The following is a 22,884-nucleotide window of genomic DNA, read 5'->3' on the forward strand; positions in this document are numbered from 1 at the left end:
GTGCATAAAAAAAAGCTTTGGCAAAGCCAACAGTTTTAGGTTTGAGAAGGTATGAGGTAGGCATTTGTCAGGCACTGCCATAATGGTACTACATAGCAATAAGGAGGTACCAGTTGTACAATGGTGTGTGTACCTGGGCATATGATAGCAGTGCCAGGCAGGTGTCTACCTAATATCTACACACAAGCCAAAAATGATGTTTTTCCAATGCTTGTTTTTAACAGGACTTTGATACAAAGAACAGATAAATTCTGTTATAAATCAAGAGGCAGAATGTTCTCTTGTTTAAGACATGTGTATTACAGCAGTAGTATATTTACATCTCCAATAAAGCCATTTGTACTAAAAGGACTGCTTTGCAAATACACTGTCAGGCTATTTACAGCAGAAAGTATGATGTTACTGCATGATAGAGCACACTCAAAATTAGTTTTTGGTAGAGAACAGCAGGTTGGGGCAGGAATGGCTATAGGGATTAGCATGGCCATGGCTAATCAATGGGTGAGTAAATAAACAAACGACGTCTACAAGATGTGTGTCCCTCCTCACATCCCATCTCGCTCCTCTCAAATTCCAATGACTTAAGTTTGACTTATAGATGGTACGTGACTTCCATATGCTGCAGACCGACGGGAGAGCTCTGCCAGGGTCAAATTATATTGAATGCAAATTGCATGCAGGGGGCCACCCACGTTTGCATTTACGAGCTGTTTGGGCCTCTGCAACTGTAAACATTTATAAGGCGTTTTTCCTCTCCATCTTATGAAGAAATAAATAGCACCGCAAGCTATTCTCTGCAGGTGGTATTTATTAAAGGATTCCAGCCGGTCTTTAGCAGGTGCAAAACCAAGGCAGTTTCCATTGGAATCAATTTGTTCTACATCTGAAAGAAAATGTTATGCAGGCGTAAAATGAAATACACTGGCAAGACTGAGGAGGTCTGCGTGGAAGAGATCTTATCTCCGCTCGGCAAAGTGAGGCAGAGTGGGAAATTGAGTTGTCAAAGCATTACACCTCGGGTTTACGTATCCAGTTCATTCCTTCTCTACCCCCTTTAAAAAGAAAGTGTGTGTGTGTACATATATATAGCACTGGATGGAAGGGGCGCACGCTGGTTCCCTGCACAAGTCATCTCCACAGCTACTGATGTCCTTCGACCAGTTTCTGTGCTTATCAAGTCATCAGTGAGGCAGTCTCACTTGCAGCAAAGAGCCAGTGCAGGTGTAATCAATCAATGTTGATTTTGCTGCAAGGAATTATGGTTGCTGTAGTCATTCTGTTTGCAGGGAACCTGCACACTCCCAAACACCCACAGTGGGGCAGGGGAGTAGCCCAGAGTGTGGCACTCCAAAGCTAGGCATATATCACCTTGGTGCGCCCCTTACATCCAGTGCTGTTTATGTTTAAGGTACTCTGGAGGGTGGAAGCTACAGGCTGCCTATATGGAGGGTGGAAGCTACAGGCTGCCTATAGGGTGCTGCACCAGGACGATATCTGCCTGGCTTTGGAGTGCCACATTGTGGGCTACTATCCTCCCTCCCCCATTGTGGGTGATTTGGTGTGAGCAGGTTTCCTGAAAACCTAATGATTACAGCTAATATAAGCCCTTAGTGCAGAATCAACATTGATTGATTACACCTGCACTGGATTTTTTCGTTGAAAGTGAGACTGCCTCACTGATGACGTGATAAGCACAGAAACCGGTTGGAGGAGAAGCCCCGCTATAGTTAAGGTGAGTCGGAGACACAAAGGAACCTCTCAAAGTTTCATAAAGATTTGTTAAAGAATAAAAAAGTTATTAAGCGTCAAAACATTTCTTTTTCCAAAAGTGCAGCCTACTTCCCATTCATTTTCCCATAGACAAAAAAGGTCAATTTTTGCCAAAGTGCACAGCCCAAACCTCTGAACAGATTTGGACCAGGTCTGAAACAACTTGGGCATGAAGCATTCAAAAACGTGCTTTGTTTGGTTTGGGGTTATTCTGTGCAGTAGTTATTTAAATATTTGACACAAAAGGGGGTTCCCACTTCCCCCACAAAAATAGAGTTATCTCCCATGGTGCGTTGCAGGATCATGGTATTCAGAAATGAAATGACCACCATCTTGTTTTTCTCTCGATGTGAGAGATATTCCCGGCTATAGCCGAGGATATGGGAAAATGAAATGCAGTAAAAGGCTATTTGCATATCAAAAAGCATACATGTCATCAGGGTAGAGGTGGGGGGATCGTGAAATTTGGGAGTTGGAGGGGGTCCAGGGACTGAGTTTGCAATGCAAAGCTTTCCATAGCCTCGGCTATAGCTGCGAATAGCCAACATCTGAAAGCAAACTGCGTCACAGAAGCAGCGTGTGTTCTGGGGTGAAAGAGAGATGGCAGGGGAGGTGAGGAGGCCATCTGGGAAGCGGGAGTGCTGGCAAAGATGAGGGGGCACTTGGTGATGGCCTGGGGAGGCAGGGAAGCATTTCTTTTTCCATCCGTTTTGCCGATATTTGTAGCTACATTCGAGACTACAATGGACTACAGATAACTGCAGGTATGTGTAGGTCGGTACCCGGGGTTACATTTTTTTAAAGATATTTTCACAGCTATAGTGACTTTGGGGGTGAAAAATCACTGGCCATGGCAGTGCATTGAATTTCATAGGTGTTTATTGGTGCAACTTAACCATAAAGTCTGTTTAACAAAGTTTTTTTCTGAGAATTTCATGGGTTTTACCAGTGCATGCTACAACTTACTAATATCATACTTACCCCAATATAGCAACATTTTTGTCAAATTTTCAAAGTTTCACCTTAAAACTCTGCCATTTCCCACCTCTAGCATCATTTTTTACACTTATATACTTTTTCCACTGTTTTTGCATCTATCGACGTCTGGCAACGTCTGGCATCATGGTGGACCTTCTGGACAGTGCCACGTGACCATGTGATTGCGCCCATGAATGCGTTTGCACTTCACGTTCGGCTCCTTTATTTCGAGGACAGTTCGGAACTGCATTTTCTACTGGTCTAGGAACTTTCAAGCTTAAAATGTACCCTTGCACAGCTCTTACACCTATTCTTACTCATCATAAATTAACAATCTAGTACAAAGCGCATACTTGGAAGAATAGTGGAAAGACTGCTATTTATCTAAAAAATGGCATCAGCTATTGCCAGCCCTCTTCCTCAAGAGTCACCACCACCCACCAGCTTGAGGACCCACACAACAAAAAAGCCAGTATTTCCAAAGAAAATGAAGAGAACCAAGAAGATGAGGTAGAGGTAGTGCCTATCTCTAGCACCCAGAGAGAGTCATGGGTGTGGCCTTTCTTTACCACTGTTGGGAATGTACCAAATGCTGAAGCTACCAAAGTGAAATGCACTCAGTCGCAGACTACCTGGACAGTACTCCTGCGGGACCACCTCCATGCGCCACCACCCCAAATACAACCACTGCAATGCTCTCAGAAACATTGTTCTTTTCTTAGCAAGTAGTAGGCTGTCTTCGTCCACATCATCTTCCTCAACCAATATTGTAACCACAGAGCCTACTTCTGTGGGACACAAAATCCCACCAACTACCTTTCAAGCAATAAAAGAGGCTGTTGATCCATATCTTTCGAAGACAACAGTCCTCTGTATATACTGCAACACACCACTCTGCATGGTGAAGCAATTTCGAAGTTCTTTTGAAGCTGTAATCAAGGAGCATGAGAAACACTGCCCACTACCTTAGAAGTAACACATGCAACATCTTCCCCTGTCCACCTGCCCCTCCATATTAGTGCTTGGTGCCTCTTCCCTCATTTCCCTCCCCACCTTATGTTCTAACCTCTCCTGCAAACATGTGTTTTAAAACAACAAAATAAAGGTTCCTTTAGGAACCACCTTTCACAGTTAAAAAATAGAACCAAAAAAAAATCTTATGCCATTTCTCAATAAAGTACATAGACTTAATACGTTTTTCCAACATTTCCATTAGCATTTTGTTTTATGCTAATGGGAATAATGTGACGTTCATCCCCCGTTCCAGGGAAAGGAACAGGGGATAACGGCCCGGCAGCCAGAGTTATCGGCCCAACTGAAGTGTGTCTGTGTGTGCCTTGATGCATGCAGGCTTCTGCGCATTATAAATAAATAAATAAATAATGAGGGCTCCGGACCATTATCCTCCATTCCAGGCCCTGCGATGTGGGATAAAGGCCATTAGCAACCCTGATTCCCAAAGCGGGATCCTGGGGTACTAAAAAGTAGAGTTTTCTTCCTACAGCGTAGGAACAAAAATCCTTTTCCAAGATGGCCACCATGGAAAGTGAAGGTAGGGCTCTGTACAGAGCCTCTCTTCTCTTTTCATGGCAACCTGCAGAAGGCGAAGACAGAATCCTATGACCATATTACCACGAGCAAATGTTTTTCCCTCTTCCCTTTCCATGGCAGCCTGCAGAACGGGAAGACAGAACCCTATGAGCATATTACCGCGAGCAAATGTGTTTTCCCCTTTCAATCGTATCCCACTTTTGAATAACTCTACCACATTGCCGGTCCCAGGTGGGCATGTCCACTTTAACCCCATTTGTCATCCTTTGCGGTCATGGCCAATAGCCAGATTGTCCAGGTCATGACCTTATACCATGACCTGGACAAGCTGGCCACTGCTCATGGCCCTCAGTCACCAAAGTTATATCACTATTTTTTGTATCTCCATTATGACACTTGTCAAAAAATAAAACACAGGCACATTTGCAAAGCCATGCTTTCAGGTCCTTGCCAATGATACTTACACGCGTTTGCTTGAAATCCGGCCATGTTTTATTTTTTCAAAAGTGTCAAAATGTATGTACATACAATAGTCATATAACTTAGCCCCCAACTGTGACAAAATCCATTCAGACTTTACACAAACATTCAAGGTTGGGTCTATTTATTTATTTATTTATTTTGAAGCTTATATAGCTCACAAAGCCCGGAGGCATCAGGATGTTTTCGTACAGAGTGGATGGGTTACAGTTATTACACAAAACACGTATGCAAAGACATAGAGCATTGATGTGGCATTACAGACAATAAATGCAGGATATACAAAGTTGAGGGACAAGAGACTGCTGGACGGGCTAGTATGGGTAAGATTGGTTACACATGCTTTGCGAGAAGAGGTCTATAATCTTTCTGAAAACCTTTGTCCACACTCATTAAATGACAACAAAGTTATAAGCCATGTAAAAATGTTTCAAACCCCCTCTAATTTAGCCCTCTTGAGAAAATCCCACCAAACTTTACAAAAACATTTATATCTAGACTTAAAATTAGTTTGCAAACTTTTGTGCACATTCGTCAAATGGCACCACATTTATAAGCCTTTACAATATTTTGGGAACCCTCCTCTAATTTTGGCCCCTCTTTATAGAATCCCACCAAAATTTGGAAAAAACATTTATATCTAGATCTAAGATCGTTTTGCCGGCTTTTGTGCAGAATCGTCAAATGGTACCACATTTATAAGCCTTTGCAATATTTTGGGACCCGCCCTCTAATTTTGGCCCCTCTTTACAGAATCCCACCAAACTTTGGAAAAACATTTATATCTAGATCTAAGATCGTTTTGCTGGCTTTTGTGCACAATCATCAAATGATACCACATTTATAAGCCTTTACAATATTTTGCCACCCCCCCTCCCCCCTCTAACATTGCCCCCTCTTTACAGAATCCCACCAATCTATGCAAAACCATTTTGAATCAGGTCTAGAATGGAATTCCAAAATGTCATGCAGTTTCATTGAGTGGTGCCAAAGTTATAAGTCATTCAAGAACTGCTTTTCACCAACCCTGTAATGCAGAAATAGGCATAGATGTCCGCAAGCATCTGAAGTGTCCGCAAACAACACAGATACTCCCGTTCCAGTGGGGGTGGGGGAAAGCCCTGATCTTACCTGAGTGGATTGCTGCCTCTATCATTCCAACTCAGACCTACTCTTCTTTTGAATGCCTTGTCTGTAGGCTCTCTCTCTCTCTCCTAGCCATTCTCTCACCGTGGAAACTATCTATCGGCCTCCTGGTCAAATCACCTCATTTCTCTCTGAGTGAGCGGACTTCTCCTCCTCCTTCCGGGACTCTACCACTCAACTTCTCCTAAGTGATCTCAATATCCATCTAGATTCTTGTTTTTCCTCCTCTTCACTCTTCCGGGAACTTAGCGACTCCCTCTCCCTGTCCATCCTTCCCTCTGGGCCGACTCACTCACCAGGGCACACACTCAATGTCTTGATCTCCTCTGACCTGCCCCTCTCCATCCCTTTGACCACTCCTCTCTCCTGGAGCAATCATTCCCTCCTCCTCTCATCTCTACCTCTCTTCCCCCCAGGCCAAGCCTAACCCAACATTGCCACCTACCTTCTCAGACATTCGTTCCGTGAAGCGTGTGTCAGTTGAGGCTCTTGCCGCCACCTTCTCTCCCCCCCTCCAACTCTGACTGACTCACATCCTGACACAGCCCTGTCTCTGCTCAACTCTTCTATTTCTGATACTCTTGATGCTCTTGCCCCTGTCATGAGGATCCATTTGAAGTCCAAAGCCAAGTGCAATTCCTGGTATGACTCTGATCTAGCTACACTTAAACGTAAGTGTAGGGCGGCTGAGAGGAAATGGAGGGCTTCTTGTTCATTCTCTAACAAACTGGCCTGTCACCTGCTTCAAAGGCAATACCGACTCTCTGTCCTCACCAAGAAGAGATTCCACATTCAAGCCTGTGTCTCTGCGGCATCCAACAGCACAGCTAAACACTTTAAAATCTTCAAAGAGCTGGCCAAACCTGCTGCAGTCTCTACCCCTCCTGTTGGCTCCCAGGCTCTTTGCAACACCCTTGCCTCTCACTTTATCTAAAAAACCAAGGACATCCTGTCCACCCTCTTCTCTCCAACCCCTCCTCACCCCTCACTGTCTGTGCATGCTGACCCTCCTTCAGCCACCCCCACCCTCTTTCTCGTTCTTAAGTTTTTCTCCCCTGATGAGGTCACTAGACAAGTCCGATCTATGAAAGCCTCGTCAAAACAGGTTCATCCCTGTTCCTCTAAAATCATCAAGGACCACGTCGATACCCTCGCTCCAGACCTTACCAATTTCTGCAACCTCTCCTTTGCCTCCAGATCCTTCCCCTTCCCTCTGAAACACTCCCTTGTGCATCTTCTTCTCAAGAAACCCGGAGCTGGTCCTTCTTGTCCAGCTAACTATCGCCCAATTTCCATTACTCCTTTTCTGGGCAAACTCCTTGAAAATCTGGCCATCTCTCAGCTTAACCTTCATTCCGATTCTGTTGGCTGTCTCCACGACCACCAGTCTGGCTTCAGAGCTGCCAGAAGAACCAGAAACTGCTCTCCTGAACATTTGTGAAGATCTGCTCTCCAACCTTCACTCTAACATTCCCTCTTTCCTCATCCTACTCAATCTCTCTTCTGCCTTTGACACGGTCAACCATACCATCCTGCTCAACCGTCTCCATGACAACCTGGGTATCACCGATCAGGCTCTGGCTTGGCTGACCTCTATACACTCTGATCGACCCTCCCAGGTCCAACTTGAGTCCTTCCTATCATCTATATCCCTCTCTACCTGTGGTTTTCCCCAGGGGTCTAACCTCTCGCCCTGGCTTTTCAACCAATATCTGGTAACTGTTGCTACTGCATTGCCACTTTCTGCTCCCATTTACAGTGCTATGCTGGCGACACTCAACTCATTTTCAGGCTGCCCTCGGCCACCTCCTCTCCTTCTCTCATCTCTGATTGCCGATCCGCCATTCAAGATTGGTGTGCTGCCAACGATCTTGGTCTGAATGCCACCAAAACGGATATCCTCCTCAATGGCACACCTTCATCCTCCTTTCTCGTCACTCTGTGGCCGGCCTCCCTTGTCCCTCCTCCTACCCCCACCTGTGAGGTTAAGAACCTCGGGGTAATCTTTGACTCTACACTTTCCTTCACCGCCCACATCTCTGATATCTCTAAAAAAGTCAAACTCCCTACTGCACCTCCTCAGAGGTACTCTGCCTTTCCTCTCCTTCCCCCAGAAGCTGTCTCCTAAGTTCTGGATCTCTCTAGGTTGGACTATTTTAACAGACACTTTCTAAATCTACCTGCCTCTACTCTCCACCCTCTGCAACTAATCCAGAACAGGACTGCAAGACTTTCCCTTGGCCTCAAGCCCTGGAATCGTATCTCTCCAGCTCTGAAATCTCTCCATTGGCTCCCAGTGGATGCAAGGTCTAAATTCAAAACCCTCTGCATTGTCCACAAGGCTTTCTGGGGCTTGGGCCCAAAATACCTTCAGCTGTCCCTCCGCAAATACCTCTCCACTCGAGCTCTTCGCTCCTCTACCTCTAACTCCCTCAGGGTCAGTCGTTTTTCAAAGAAACAAGCTGGGGTTAGATCTGTCTTCGACTGTTGACTCCCTCTGGAACAGCTTCCCTGCCACTCTGAAACTTGAGGAGAACCATCTCCGGTTCCAGAAGCACCTCAATACCTTTCTCTTTGCTTCTGCCTTCGCCCTTCTCCCTCTCCACTGCTGATATGTTCTCTATCGGCACCCTGCACCTGGCCTACCCTCTGTCTTCCGGGCCCAGGTACCTGCTCACCCTTCCTCCCTCCTACACTGCCTCTGGGCCACCCCTTGCACTGGGGTTTATATCTGTACCCATACACCCCCCCTATTCTTCCTGCATTTATCAGACATACCCTGTCTGCTGCCTTACACCCAGCACTTGCCACTTGCTGGCTGCATTACCAGTGTTGGTTGCCTTTATTATTTATTTATTATTATTTATCTTTTTCTCCTTTGCTCCGCACTTTCCACTCTCCCCCTCCCATGCACTTTTCCCCTCCCCCTCTCCCATGCACTTGCGCGTTCTCAATGTAAATGGGCCTAATAAGATCATTGTTTTGTTCTCCCCTGTTCGACTTCCTTGCCTTTTTGCGCTCTGAAACACTTGTGTACGAGCGCAATATAAATAAAATAGCAATATCAATATGGTAAAAAAATATTTTTGGGGACCCACCTATAACTTTGCCCTCCCCTTGATGAAACATCACCAAACTTGCCAAATAAATTCAGAGCGGGCCATATACTTTTTTTGCAAAGTTTGGTAAGAATTCGTCTAGTGGGAGCGAAGTTATAAACGGCCCAAAAAGTGCTCTTCCTATAAGTTGAGCAATTTAAACATAACTACACGGCTGCTACTGCAGGTTGTTTAATATGTGCCCAGTCATCTTGATTTTAGGGGCAATTTTATATAATGGCCAACGTCAGCACTTACTTGCAGCTGGGTCCACTGCAAGCAGTTTTCCTCATTTGCAAGGAGAAGTGGGAACATAATGATTAAATGGGGTAAGGGTAAGCGTTGCACTTTTGTGCAAGTCTTAAAGGACATAAACACTGCCTGGCTCAGCAGTAGTCAGACATTACAGTCCCTCACCCTGCCACGTTAAGCCTGGGCATGGTGAAACCATGCCCAAGAAAACACAGCTGGTAAAGCCCTTCGCCTTACTCCCCTGAGCCGCGAGCCTCCGCAAAGGCCCAGGTTCGATAGATGGGTAAGCTCAAAGGAAATGTGAGCACCTTTAAATGAAGGCAGTTTTTAAATCAACCACAGCTGCCCTGGGAGCAAAAGACCCAGACCAAGCTTCCTGGACACTTCTGGGGCTTGTAAATGGATTTTTCTGCCCTCACCTCCAACAACAATGGAAAAGATTCCTGACCAAAAAATACAGAACAGCAGAGAATTAAGAGGACTATTGCTATTCCAGGATAAGGCAGAGTCAAAAGAAACATGTGAGTCGTTGGGGGGAGAGGTGCACATCCCACTCAAATCTTTTTCACCACAGTTTCTCTTATTTATTTATTGTATTTATTTATTTTTATAACATTTATTTAATGCCCAAACCCGAGGGTATCACAGCTTTTCTATAAAGGTAGCTCAAGAAAACACATTCTTTTAGGTGGGCTCACAGCCCTTGGGCCCACACCAACCTTGTCCCGCATACCTATGGCCTTGGATTCAGAAGACAAATCAGACTGCTCTTGCCTTATGTTTCTTCTAAAAATGAGTTCCTTTTCAGTTTTTCATGATTTAAAAAACATGATTAAGTGTCGCCAAGTTAGGCCAGGTAAAACCGTTATGCCACAGCCTGGAAAATGCCTATGACCTGCCTACACAAAATCCGAAACTGTTGACTTTGTCAATGCCTGTTAATGTGTGAAGCATGCCTTTTTTAAAGCCTGATGCCCATGCATTTCTCCAACACACAGGTCTGGCATGCACATTTGCAGATCCAAGTCGAGGTGTAAAGAGGGGATCATGTTCACCAACTACGTGGATGATACCCAGTGCGTTGTCCCCGTGGTGGGTACTCTTTCAGTGGACGTGGCAGAACTGAATCGTGTGAATTCATACATAGAGAATTGGATGCTGAGGAAAAATCTTGCACTTAATAAGAGTAAGACAGAACTTCAGATTGTGGGGTCGTCATTCTCAACGTCTAAGTTGGGTTCGCCTTATCTTAGCTTCCTACTCGGTGAGGTTACATTAGTATCCTTGAAAAAGTTCAAAACTTTGGGGTTTGTTTTATATCAGCTGCTATCGATAAAGGCCCACGTGGGAAGCTTGTTCTCTGCCACAGCATTTTATATAAAATTGATAGCCCATCTCAGGCCTTTTATTAACCAGACTAATGCGGAAACTATCACTCGGGCGATTATCAGAGCTAAAATTGACTACTGTTGCAATCTTTTGGCGGGCCTGAATAAAACAGAAATTAATAGGCTTCACGTTATTCAGAACGTTGCTGTCCGTGTCGTGATGGGGCTTAAGCGCTGTGATCACGTTTCTGTTGCACGAACGGGCCTGCACTGGCTCCTGGTGCAGGCTCGAGTGCAGTATCGATTACTGGTGATCACCTTCAAATGTATTCAAGGCAATATGCAGAGTTATCTGAGGCAATTTACTATGGACAAAATCGAAAGTCGATCCTTGAGATCCAGCAACCTGCGACTTCTGAGCATTCCTAGAATCAGAACCAGAAGGGCCGAAAAAAGAGCCTTTTACTTTTCAGCCCCTATGGCCTGGAACAACCTCCCCCTAGATCTCAGAGTTCAGCCTAACTTAGAGACCTTCAAAAAGAACGTGAAAACCTGGCTGTTTACTTAATTGGTTCCGTCTTCGGACGGCCATCTTCTCTCCCCCGGCTCCCTCTTAAGGCTCACTCTTGCTCTTGTTTTTGTCAGCGCCCTAATGCCCAAGGGTCCATGGCTGCGCTGTACACGTGTTATAAAATAAAGTAAAGTAACAGCAAGCAGCCATTACACGCACTGCTCGCTGGAGCTGGTGACTGTACGGGGCTTTGAGGGTGAGAAGAATACCATGTTCCGCAGTCCCTCAGAGCCACATTTCAGTACACCACAATCTGAGTTTTGCTCCTTAGAGATAAGACTGTCATCTTCCCCTTTCATTTGCCCTCACCCACTGTTCATATTCTCACCTTTCAGGGAAACCTGTGCTGTGGCAGAAGTCCACATATTGAGGAAAATGCTGACCAGCAGGGGAGCGAGGAAGCCACTAAGTGCCCTCATTGTGGTGCCAGGAGCTGTGTCCCAATACTAGTCCAACTGGGCCTTAAATGCAGTTGCTGGTATGAGGTAGGAGGGACTCATGGAGTGCAGAGAGGTCTTGAAGTGTGCTTTAAGAGCTGTGACCTGCTTCAGAAAACTCCATGTCCTGCCCTCAGTGGAAACACAATGGCTGTGTGGATTGCAGTTACCTGGCCTGCCTTCGCTATCAATGGTCTTTGTTTCCAGGCGCTCATGCTCAACAGCTGCAGACATTTCTATGTTGGTATCGCAAGGCTGAATGAAGCTTGTATTGTCTACCCTGGGCCTTGTGACTCAACCGGACGTTGCATCCTTCTCCACAGATGTACAGCCTCATTGCGATATTGGCCTTAGAGGGATTAAAATAGAACAAAATGGGCAGACATTTCGCCAGGTATCATTGATCGAAAAAAACACCTCTATCTCAGTGAGTGGAACTGTACGTATTATCTGGTAGCCCATCAGCTAGCCCAACAGCACCCCAGCAGGTAGCCTAACAGCCCCCAGCCAGAATCAGTTTGCTCAGAAACCCCCACAGTGTAGCCCAGTGGCCTGTCTGACAGTCCTGGGTCAGACGCCCATCTTCCTGCCCTGCACCTACCCCACATCAGATAGCTCTAAAACATTTGCTAACAGGGATCATATCAGCCTCCCCAACACATAGTCTATCAGCCTGCCCAGCAGCCCTGGAGGTAGCCCTGGATGTAGCCATCCAGCCAGCAATCCATCAGCCGGTCCAGCAGCCCTGGAGGCAGCCCTCCAGCCGGCAATCCATCTGCCTGTCCTGCAGCCCTGGAGGCATCCCTCCCACCGGCAATCCATCAGCCGGCCCAGCAGCCCTGGAGGCAGGCCTTCAGCCGCAATCCATCTGCCTGACAAGCAGCCCTGGAGGCAGCCCTCCAGCCGTCAATCCATCAGCCGGCCTAGCAGCCCTGGAGGCAGGCCTCCAGTCGCAATCCATCTGCCTGCCCAGCAGCCCTGGAGGCAGCCCTCAAGCCGGAAATCCATCAGCCGGCCCAGCAGCCCTTGAGACAGCCCTCCAGCCAGCAATCCATCAGCCGGTCCAGCAGCCCTGGAGGCAGCCCTCCAGCGGTAAATCCATCTGTCTGTCCTGCAGCTCTGTAGGCAGCCCTCCAGCCAGCAATCCATCAGCCGGCCCAGCAGCCCTGGAGGCAGGCCTCCAGCCGCAATCCATCTGCCTGTCCAGCAGCCCTGGAGGCAGCCCTCCAGCCGGCAATCCATCAGCCGGCCCAGCAGCTCTGCAGATAGCCCTCCAGCCAGCAATCCATCAGCCTGCCCAGCAGCCTTTGAACCAGCCATCCAGCCGACAATCCATCGGCCTGCCCAGCAGCGCTGCCAGCTGCTAGGAAATTAGCCTGGACATGATCCCTCCACAAATTAGGCCATCAGCAAGCCCAGCAGGACTCCTGCAGGTAGTCAATCAGACTGTCCAATAGCCCCCCAACAGGTGTCCATCAGCCGGCACATTAGCAACACCAGCAGAGAGCAAGGGGAGCAAATGAAAAGGCTGTTAGACCACTGGTGAACATGTGCAGGTTTTTACTTCTATGCCTGACTGACCAGCAGGTGCTCTCCAACTACAGTGTTGGCTTGTCCAGTATACGTACACTCCAGGATGAAATTGTCGATGATAGAAATAAAAACACAGTGCTATCTAAATCCATTACCAATCCCCTAACTAAAGCAGCCCTACAGTGACTAAGCCAGGGTCACCGAGCTGCTGATGGTGGGGGAGTTCAGCTGCCCCAGGGTGGGGCCAGGTGTAGACCCACCTGGGGGCCAGACTGGATGGTTCAAAGAATCACCAAGGGCCCAGCCAGCATGCGTATGGCTGCCTGGGCCAATAACGAACAGCCTGGGCCGCATGCAGGGGCAGCCCAGACCAGGCTACCAGGCTGTGTCCCCAGTTGATTTGTCTCATGGTCAGCAAGGCGGGCCTGTGCTGACAAGCCCTCTGAGTATGCTAGGAGCAGCCTGGGAGGTGAAAAGCAGTGAAGTCTGCTCCACCCAGGAGGGCAGAGCAGTGAATACAAATACTGGGCTTGCCTTGTTGGCCAACCCTTTTGAAGCAGAGTAAGGAGGAAGTCCCAGGCTGCTCCGTTGGGCAGACCAGGTTAAGGAAAGCCCTGTGCTGTCCAGTGGAGAGGCCCGGATTAAGGTCCGAATCCCGTCCCCTGCACCTCACAACGCATTGCTGAGGTGGGTGGCTGGAGATCAGGCCGCAACGCAATGCAGTGAACATGGTGGCAACCCCATTGCCATGGCCATGCCACCTGGCTTCAAAATGGTAATGGGAGCGGCAGTAAAAGCAAGGGGATCCCTGCGGCACAGGGGATGTCGCCTGAAGCTGAAATGGTGGCACAGGCCAACAGAAAATTGTGAAACTGCCACGGTTGCGGTGGTGGGCACAGGTGGGCCCATCAGCAAATGTGACCCACCCAGAAGAATGAAAAGGGTAGCAGTCATTGCAGTGAGCACGGGTTGGCCTCCCATGTGGTGGCTAAACCCGTACCTCGGGCCGCCCCATCCACTCACACGCATGCATGCATAGAATAAGACAAATGCACCGTAGCTTCTGGGGTCCCGGCGGCAACTGCCGCACGGACCGTCTTTATTTGTTCAGCGCAATGCGTGGCCCAGAACGAGGCTCGCGCATGCGCGCCTTTAGTCAAAGACGTAACATCCCTCCTTTTCTTTAAACAAAAGGATAACATTAAAATAACAACTTTAAACAGACCCAACGTGGGTCGCTGACCTGACTCGGGCGTCGGCTCAGTCTCCTGAGTCCAGGACATAGTCCTTAAAACGGACAGGTAGTTTGCGACCCTGTCGCACCCAGTACGGGCTGCTACACCGTGGGGTCGGCAGCGGTGTCTCGTCCCGTGGCGGCATGTCCATTTATGTGTCGGCTGCGGGAATCTCGGCCCTCTCCTCTGGTGGAGGGACCTCTTCAGGCTCCTCCTCTCAGTGTTGTGCTTCTACCTTCTTCAAGAAGGACTTGTTGCGGGTGACGGTCCCTCTCTCGCTGGCAGAGGTTACCATGGTCCCCTTTACATGTGTAACTGTCCACGGTTGTGGCTCATACGGGAGCGACAATTTTCAGGTCGACGGTTCCTTATGAGTACCGAATCTCCTACTGCTACCTCCTTCTCTTGCAGGCCTCTCCTCGCACTCCTTTCTCGTTGCAGGCTGCTCTTTCCTTTCGGACCTTGTCATTGTCGATGACCCCCGGCTCGCGGCCCTCTACTTCCGGGATGAGGACCCTCGGGCAGCATCCAAACAAGGCTTCGGCCATGGCGACTCCTGTCGACTGGTAGGGTGTCGTTCGGTATTCCCGGAGGAACTCAACCAGGTTCTTCTTCAGTTCTGCACCGTTTGCTGATATTCGGAACACTTTGTTCAGCGTTATCATGAGTCTTTCAGCTTCTCCGTTTGCACGGGGCCAGAGTGGTGATACTTTTCTATGCTGGATCCCCTTCTCCTTCATGTACTGCGCAAACTGGTTCCCCGTGAACGGTGGCCCGTTGTCGGAGCACAGGATTTCTGGGAAGCCATGAGTTGCGAACATCTTGTCTAGGGCTAAAATGGTGTGGTCGCTTGCTGTTGAGTCCACTAGCTCCACTTCCGGATATCTCGACCACTGGTCGACTTTGGCCAAAAAGTACATGCCCCTCCCGGTTGACCCAAAGTCGGCATGGACTGTGCCCCATGGGCTTTCGCTTCTTTCCATGGAGTTGATTGGTGGAGCTCTCTCCAGAGGGCTCGCCGCTTGACATGGCAGGCACCTCCGCACGTGAATTTCCACTAGGCTTTCTAGGTCAGGGAACCAAACTTTTGGTCTCAGTCACGCCTTCGTCTTTGCAACCCTCTGGTGACCGGTGTCGGCCAGTTCCAAGACCCGGGTCCTCAGTGCTTGTGGGATGACGATCTGTCGCCCATGCAGTAGTAACCCATCGTCCGAAATTGGAAGTTCGTCTCTCACCTTCCAAAGGGATTAAAGGCCTCTCTGGGCCCTGTTCTCTCGCCTGGTGTTGTTCTGGAGTACTTCTTTCCACTCCCCACTACGTATCGCAGATTGTATGATCTTGAACACGTTGTCAGCCATCGATTCTTCGGCCACGATTTCCCTCGACAGCGCCACCGGCATTGCACTCTCAACGATGTTGTGAACAAACTCCTGACACTCCACCAGTTCACTGGGACTTTTCCCTCTCTCGTAGTTCCGTAGTTCGGGTGACGGGACAGGTAGTCAGCCGGGTTGTTTGTTCTGGGCCTGTACATCAGCTTAACCCCATACTCAATGAGAGCAAGCATCCAGCGCTCAATCTGAGGTGGGGGCTTCGACGATACTCCTGCTAAGATTGGTAGAAGTGGTTTGTGGTCTATCACAACTGTTACCGGTTTCCCAAGGATATACAGGCGAAAATGCTGGCAACCCCACAAGATCGCTAATGCTTCCCTCTCGATCTGTGAGTAGCATCTTTCGGTGTCTGTGAGGGCCTTGCCTGCGTAGGCAATGGGGCGCATGTCGCCTGTGGCATCTGATTGCATGAGAACAGCTCCCAGTCCCACCGTGCTGGCATCTACAACTATCTCCGACTCCACAGTGGGGTCAAAATATGCCATTGACCCTCATTACGACCTTGGCGGAGAACCATGGTGCTATTAGCACCATGGTCCATGCCGCTAAGGGTGCAATTCCGCCATGGTGGTTGGCGGACTTACCGCCCCATTCCGACCTTTGCGGGGCGGTAAGTCCCCAATCCCCATTTACCCTTCCCCATTCCCATTTTTCCCCCATAGGGCATAATGGGAGTGGGGAAGGCATTAATTACGCCACCGTAAATTACGGTGGCGTAATTAACTCCATGGTCCCTTAGCGCCATGGATTTTAACACCTGCTAAAAGCAGGTGTTAAGTCCGCCATGGCGCTAAGGGACCTCGTACTCAGGCGGTAAGGGTCGGCGCTGTTTACGCTGCCGTAAACCCCTTACCGCCTGGGTCGTAATGAGGGCCATTGTGTCTTGGTCAGAGGGTGCCCTCTTGATTTCCAGAAATGCTTCCTGTTCTCTCTTGTCCCACACCCTTTTGGCATTGTTTTTTGTCAAAGCCCGGAGTGGTTCACATAGGGACGCCAGGCCTATCCACAGTAATTGACCATCCCCAGAAAGCTGCGCACCACCCTGGGGGATTGGGGCGCCCTGGCCTCATGGATGTCCTTGATTTTCTCTGGGTCTGGCGATACCCCACTCACATGGAATATGAACCCAAAGAACCGATGCGATCCTTAAAGAATTTGCACTGCCCTCGATTCAGGGTAAGGCATAACTCTTTCAGCCTTTGCAAGGTAGACTCCAATCACTTCATGTGTTCGGCCTGGGACGCTGCGAATACTAAATTATCGTCGCTCATATTGAGCACCCCCTTCAGGCCAGCTAGCGCTCCTCTTATGGCATTTTGAAAAACGTCTGCAGCGAAGGATACGCCGAAGCTGAGAGTTTTGAACTGGTAGAGGCCCTAGTGGGTGGTAAAGGTTGTTATATACCTCGAGTCCGTGTGAAGTTCTAGCTGGTGATACCCTGACCTCAGATCCAGCTTGGAGAAGACCTTGTTTGTTTGTTTGTTTGTTTGTTTGTTTGTTTATTTATAGGGCGCCAGAAAACCCTTGGGTAACTGGGCGCGCAGAGTAACAAGAATACTTAGAACTTGGTTACAGATTACAGGTTGTTGGTTACATATGTTATATACAGTAATTACATTATATACATTCTTTACTTTTACATGTGGAAATAGAGGCTAACATATTATAAACAGTAGATACATTATGTACATTTTACATGAGAGCGTGGAGGGGTGCGTATGGTATCAATACACAAAGCACATGGTCGCAGGTTTCAAAGGTCATTACGACGGAGCCAGGTGCGGGTATGGTGCCTGAAGCTGTTGTAGGATTGGTCCCTTCTTAGTTCAACTGGTAGGGCGTTCTAGTACTGAGCTGCTTGCACGGGGAAACTATTGCCTCCTGTTTTTTTTAGTCGGAATCTTGGCGTTTGGAGGCAGAAAGAGTTGGCTGTTCTGGTTGGTTGTGCAGAGGATTTTCTTATTATTCTGTCCCTGAGGTATGGGGGGGCAGCATTATTCAGGCATTTGAATGTTATTGTGACAATTCTGAAGGTGATCCTATCGCTAATTTTTAGCCAGTTGTGGTTTCTAGGCGCATTTGAAATGTGCTCTCTGACTGGGAGGTTCAAGGCCGTTCTGAGTGCGTTATTTTGCAGGGTTTGGAGTTTATTGATGATGTATTTGTTAGCGCCTGCATAAAGTCCATTGCAGTAATCCAGTTTTGAGAGGATCAGTGCATTGGCCAGGATAATGCAGCTAGCTGGTGAGAGGAAGGGTCTACATGCTTTAATGAGTTTACCAGTATAGGCAGTGGATGAGGCCAGGGAGTTCACTTGTTTTCTTAAGGACAGGGTAGAGTCCAAGTAGAAACCAAGGGTCTTCACCTCTTTGGCGACGGGGATTATATTGCCGTCGATATTGAAAGAGCTGTAGTTAGAGTCAAGTTTTTTTAGGTTGTTAGTTGAACCTAGAATGAGGATCTCTGTTTTTTCATCATTCAGGCAGAGGCCATGGGTTGTACATTTTATTTACTAAAGCTGTATCCGTATCAAAATTGCCCAAAAGGGGGATGAGGGTCTGGGTGTCGTCTGCATAATTTGTGTAGGTGACACCCAGTCTAACCAATTTGTCGAATAGAGGTTTAGTAAAGATATTGTACATCGTTGGCGAGACACATGAACCCTGTGGGACTCCACATGTTGTCTGGATAGGGTCTGCAGAGTCTAAGGTGGAAAAGACCTGCACACTTCTATTGTCGAGAAAGGATTGCACCCAGGCTATAGCTTCACTTGAGAAATGGGCGGCTGACGCTAGGTGTTTGCAAAGTACTGCGTGGTCCACTAGGTCGAAGGCCGCCGACAGATCAAGGAGGAGTAGCATAGCTGTGTTTCCTTTGTCGCTGAGCTCGTCAATTTGGGCTTTGAGATCTATGAGTGCAGTCTCAGTGCCGTGCTGAGGTCTGAAGCCAGATTGACGAGTGCCAAGGAGTTGGTTGGTCTCCAGGTATTTTTGGATTTGGAGATAAGCCACTCTGTCAATTATCTTCAGGAAGAAAGGGACAGTGGTGATGGGCCTGTAGTTGGTGGGGATGGAGGGGTCCAGGGTTTGTTTTTTTAGCAGGGGGAGAACCCAGGACTCTTTTAAGTTACTTGACTGTGCTAGATGAGAAGGAGGCGTTGATAAGTTTGGTGATGAACGGGGCTAGGTCTCTGGCGGCGTTCTTAATTATCTGGGCCGGGCAGTGATCACCTTTGCAGTTTGAGGGTTTTAGTGAGGCAATGATTTTTTCAGTTTCATGAGTGGAAACTTTAGTGAATTTGAAATGTGTTAAGCTAGGATTGGGAGTGGTCGTAAGTGTGGGCATACTGGGAGTTTCGCTGAGAGGGAGCAAGGCTTTTTTTAGGGTAATTTTGGATTGTAATGTTCTTACTTTATTTGCAAGGGCGTTTTAGATATTGGTACACGATTGCTTGTCTTTGGGTACGTTATCGGGTGGTGGTATGGGAGATTCAAGTTCTTGCAGGATTGAAAATAACTCCTTTGTATTGGAGCATGCGTTGGAGATTCTATCGTTATAGACGTCTTTTTTAGCTTGAATGATTGTTTTCTTGTAGTTAGTAGCGCATAGTTTGAGTTTAAGTTTGTTTTCAGCTGTAGGGGTGTGTCCTTTTTTCCAATCTCAGTTCCAATCTCAGTTCTTTTATGTGGGGGGTGAACCGAGTATTGAGGTGGGATTGTTTACTTTTACAGTTTTTCAGCGCGGCAACGGTGTCCATGGCTATGGCCATGGTGTCGTTGTATATTTTGACCATGGTATCTGGGTCAGAATCTGTTGGCAGGGCGTTGATGGTTGGTAGGAGCAGGGGTAAGATATTGTCAGGTGTGATATTTTTTCTGGATCTAGTGGTTACCGATGGTGCCATTAATTTTTCAATCTTGAACATCTTGTTGAATGTTAGATAGAAGTTAATGAGGAAGTGGTCAGTCCATGGCTGGGGTGTAATTTTGGTGATACTAGTAGGGCAGTTGGAGGTGGCTACCCAGTCTAATATTCTACCTTTGTCGTGGGTAGGGGTGAGAACTTTTTGGGTGAGTCCGTGTCCCTCAAGCATGGTGGCAATAGCTTGCGCTTGTTTGTCATCTGGGTCATTAAGACCTAGGTTAAAATCACCAAGGATCATTGTCTGGGATGACTTTTTTGTGTTGCTCACTAAGAGGCTGGATAATTCATCTACGAATAGGCCTAGAGGCCCTGGTGGCCTGTAAATGAGATAGATAGTTAGGGTTTGTCATGGGGATATTGGTAATTTAGCGGTCAGGAGTTTGCAGGATTTTAGGGTGGGCGGTGGTGTTAATCTTACATTCAGGTTAGATTTGGAGATGATGGCTAAGCCGCCGCCTCTGGCGTTCTGGCGGTCTTGTCTTAGTAGTTGATACTCCTTGGGTATTGCTAGGGAGAGGGCTGGGCCTGCTGTGTCATGTAGCTAGGTTTCTGTGACTGCTAGGAGGCCGAGGTTGTCTAATGTAAGGAGGTCGGCTATTTCAGTGGCGTGGGCCACGACTGATCTAGCATTGATCAGTGCTCCTGTTATGGAGATTTATTTGGGAAGACAGATGGTATTAGAGGTGACTAGGATGGGTTCTTTCGTTATGGTTCTAGCAGGTAATTGTGGTTTGGGATGCGTTAAGATTTAGTCTAGTTTTTCGGAATGGTGCGACGGTTCAATTAGGCGTTGCTAGGTGCCTGCTGTTCGTAGAGGGTGGAAAGTCTAGCGCGAAGCCTAGCGTTTCAATGGAGAGTAGGGCAGGGTGCACATTTAAATTGGTCCATAGTTACCAGTATTAGTTGTAGAAACAGCAGAGGGGCGTATGTTGATAGAGTCATGCTAATAAGCATTCTTCTGACGTAGAGGGTGTTATACCATATACTGTGGCGTATAGATGGGTAGGCTGAGAGCACAGGAGCCCAGGGGTGAAACAGTAGGCGTTGGTAGCTGTAGAGCTATTGGCGGGTATGGTGCACAATGCATTAGATGTTCACCTGGTATTGAGGCAATTCAGGCAGCAGTGTGACTATCATGTTGCAATGTAGTAGCAGGCTAAATGCAATTATCAAAATATGATGTAGTTTTAGGCTAGAAACAATTATCAAGGCACAACGTAGTGGCAGGCTGAATGCAACTATCAAAATACAGTGTATTTTTAGTCCAGAAAACAACTATCAAGGCACAATGTAGTGGCAGGCTAAAGCAACTAAAAAACACAATATAGTAGCATGCTAAGTGCAGCTATCAAAATCCAATGTAGTTTTAGGCTAGATACAATTATCAGGCACAGTATAGTGGCAGGCTAGATGCAACTATCAGGGCACAGTGTAGATTTGGGCTGGGTACAGTATCAAGGTGCAGAATAGTGGCAGGCTAAGCAATTAGAAAAACATAATATAATGGCAGGCTAGGCAACTAGGAAACACAGTGTGATGGCAGGCTAGATGCAGCTTGCAGTGGTAGTGCACTTTCAAGTGACTAAATGCATGTGCCCCAATAGGGCAATACAATGAATATGGCTACCAGTTGAAACAGCACGTGGCTGGGTATAGGTAGCGTGTGGCAGTCTTGGGAGCAGTTGATGAAATATTACTGCAAGTGGTTACACAATTACACATTACAAGCACTCAGTGGTCACATGTAAATTACCTCTGTGGGGTAGGGTGCAGCGTTGGAAAACCAATGTGCTCTGTTGTTCTGCGAGGGCGAGGTCCAGGCTCTGGGTGGGTTCAGGTGCCAGGGGGGCAGGGGCATGTAGGGTGGTGGGCAGGACCAGTGGTAATGGGGCTTAGTGTCCTGGTGCAGCCTGCAGCTCGGTCAGTTCAGTCAGGACCTGAGCTTTTTCACAGTGCCTTCTCACGGAGGCCAGCTCACGCCTGCACGGTGTCCTGATTGGCCTCTTACCACAAGAGGGAGCCAATCAGGGCTTATAGGTGCAGATTTGAAGAGGAGAGGAGGTGGAGGCACTCGAGGCAGCCATCTTGGAATGGCAAAGTGCCTTGTGTCTCAGACAAAGGGTGGATGGCGTCTGGTGGCTGCAGAGGGGGCCAGCACCTCTCTGTGGCCTGGAGGCACGGTGAAATCCTTCTGCCTTTAGGTTGCGGATATTAAATAAATAAATCCGCCAATTTGCAATAATTTTTCGAGTCGCTTGCGCTGGGCTGGGTGCGGCTGGTTGAAAGGGTCCTCACTTCCCTGCATATGTCGGCAGGCAGGAGGTGCAGGCAAGCAGATCCTGGAGGTGGCCCAGAGCTCCTGCTCTGGGGAGGGCGAACAGCAACTTGGCCCCCTGTAGCTCGCCCACAATGTCGTCCAGCGTGGGTGTTATGTGCCTTTCCCGTTTGATGCAGCATTCGGGAGTCGCATGTCCACGCAAATGCGGACGGCACCTGGCTGTTTCGGTTTTGGTGCCACGACAATAGGCGAGACCCAGGGAGTTGGCCCCCCAACTCTTGCGATAATGTCCATCTCGATGAGTGATTGAAGTTCTTTCTCGACTTGTGCCCGGAGGTGGAAGGGTATTCTTCGATGTTTAGTGCTGTGGGCCGAATTGTGTCATCGATGTGCAAGCGCACTGGGGCCGCCTTCAGTTTGCCCACTCCCTGGAAAATGCTGGAGAACTTGTCTAGGAGTTGATCAATGTCCACTTGGTATACCTCTAGCGCAAAGTGCACAATGTCCAAAGCCTCTGAGGCGGTGCAGCTTAGCAGTGAATGCGGGCTGACGTCCGTGACAAAGAATCTTGCTTTGATGGTTTTGGTCCCCCGGGTTACGGGCGCCATGAACACCCCCTGAATCGGCAGGGGTGTGTCACCCCCAAAAGTGAATATTTTGGCTTTTCATTTGTCCAGCAGCGGCGGGCCCGGGATGGCTTCATAGTACTCAGGGGCTAGCACACACACCAAGGCCCCTGTGTCGATCAGTACTTGAGTAGGGGCACCCTAAATGTCTCCTTTTTCTTTGTCCCCGTAGTGAGATTCGAGATAAAGAAGATTTCTTTCTCCTCTTCTTCTTCCGCGATATTGAGCCTTTGGGTGTCCTGCTCTAGCGTGGCGATGCTTTGTTGTCTCCTGAAACCACCTC

This window comes from Ambystoma mexicanum, chromosome 4p (assembly GCF_040938575.1).
Source record: "Ambystoma mexicanum isolate Mex_15411 chromosome 4p, UKY_AmexF1_1, whole genome shotgun sequence".
Lineage (NCBI taxonomy): Eukaryota > Metazoa > Chordata > Amphibia > Caudata > Ambystomatidae > Ambystoma > Ambystoma mexicanum.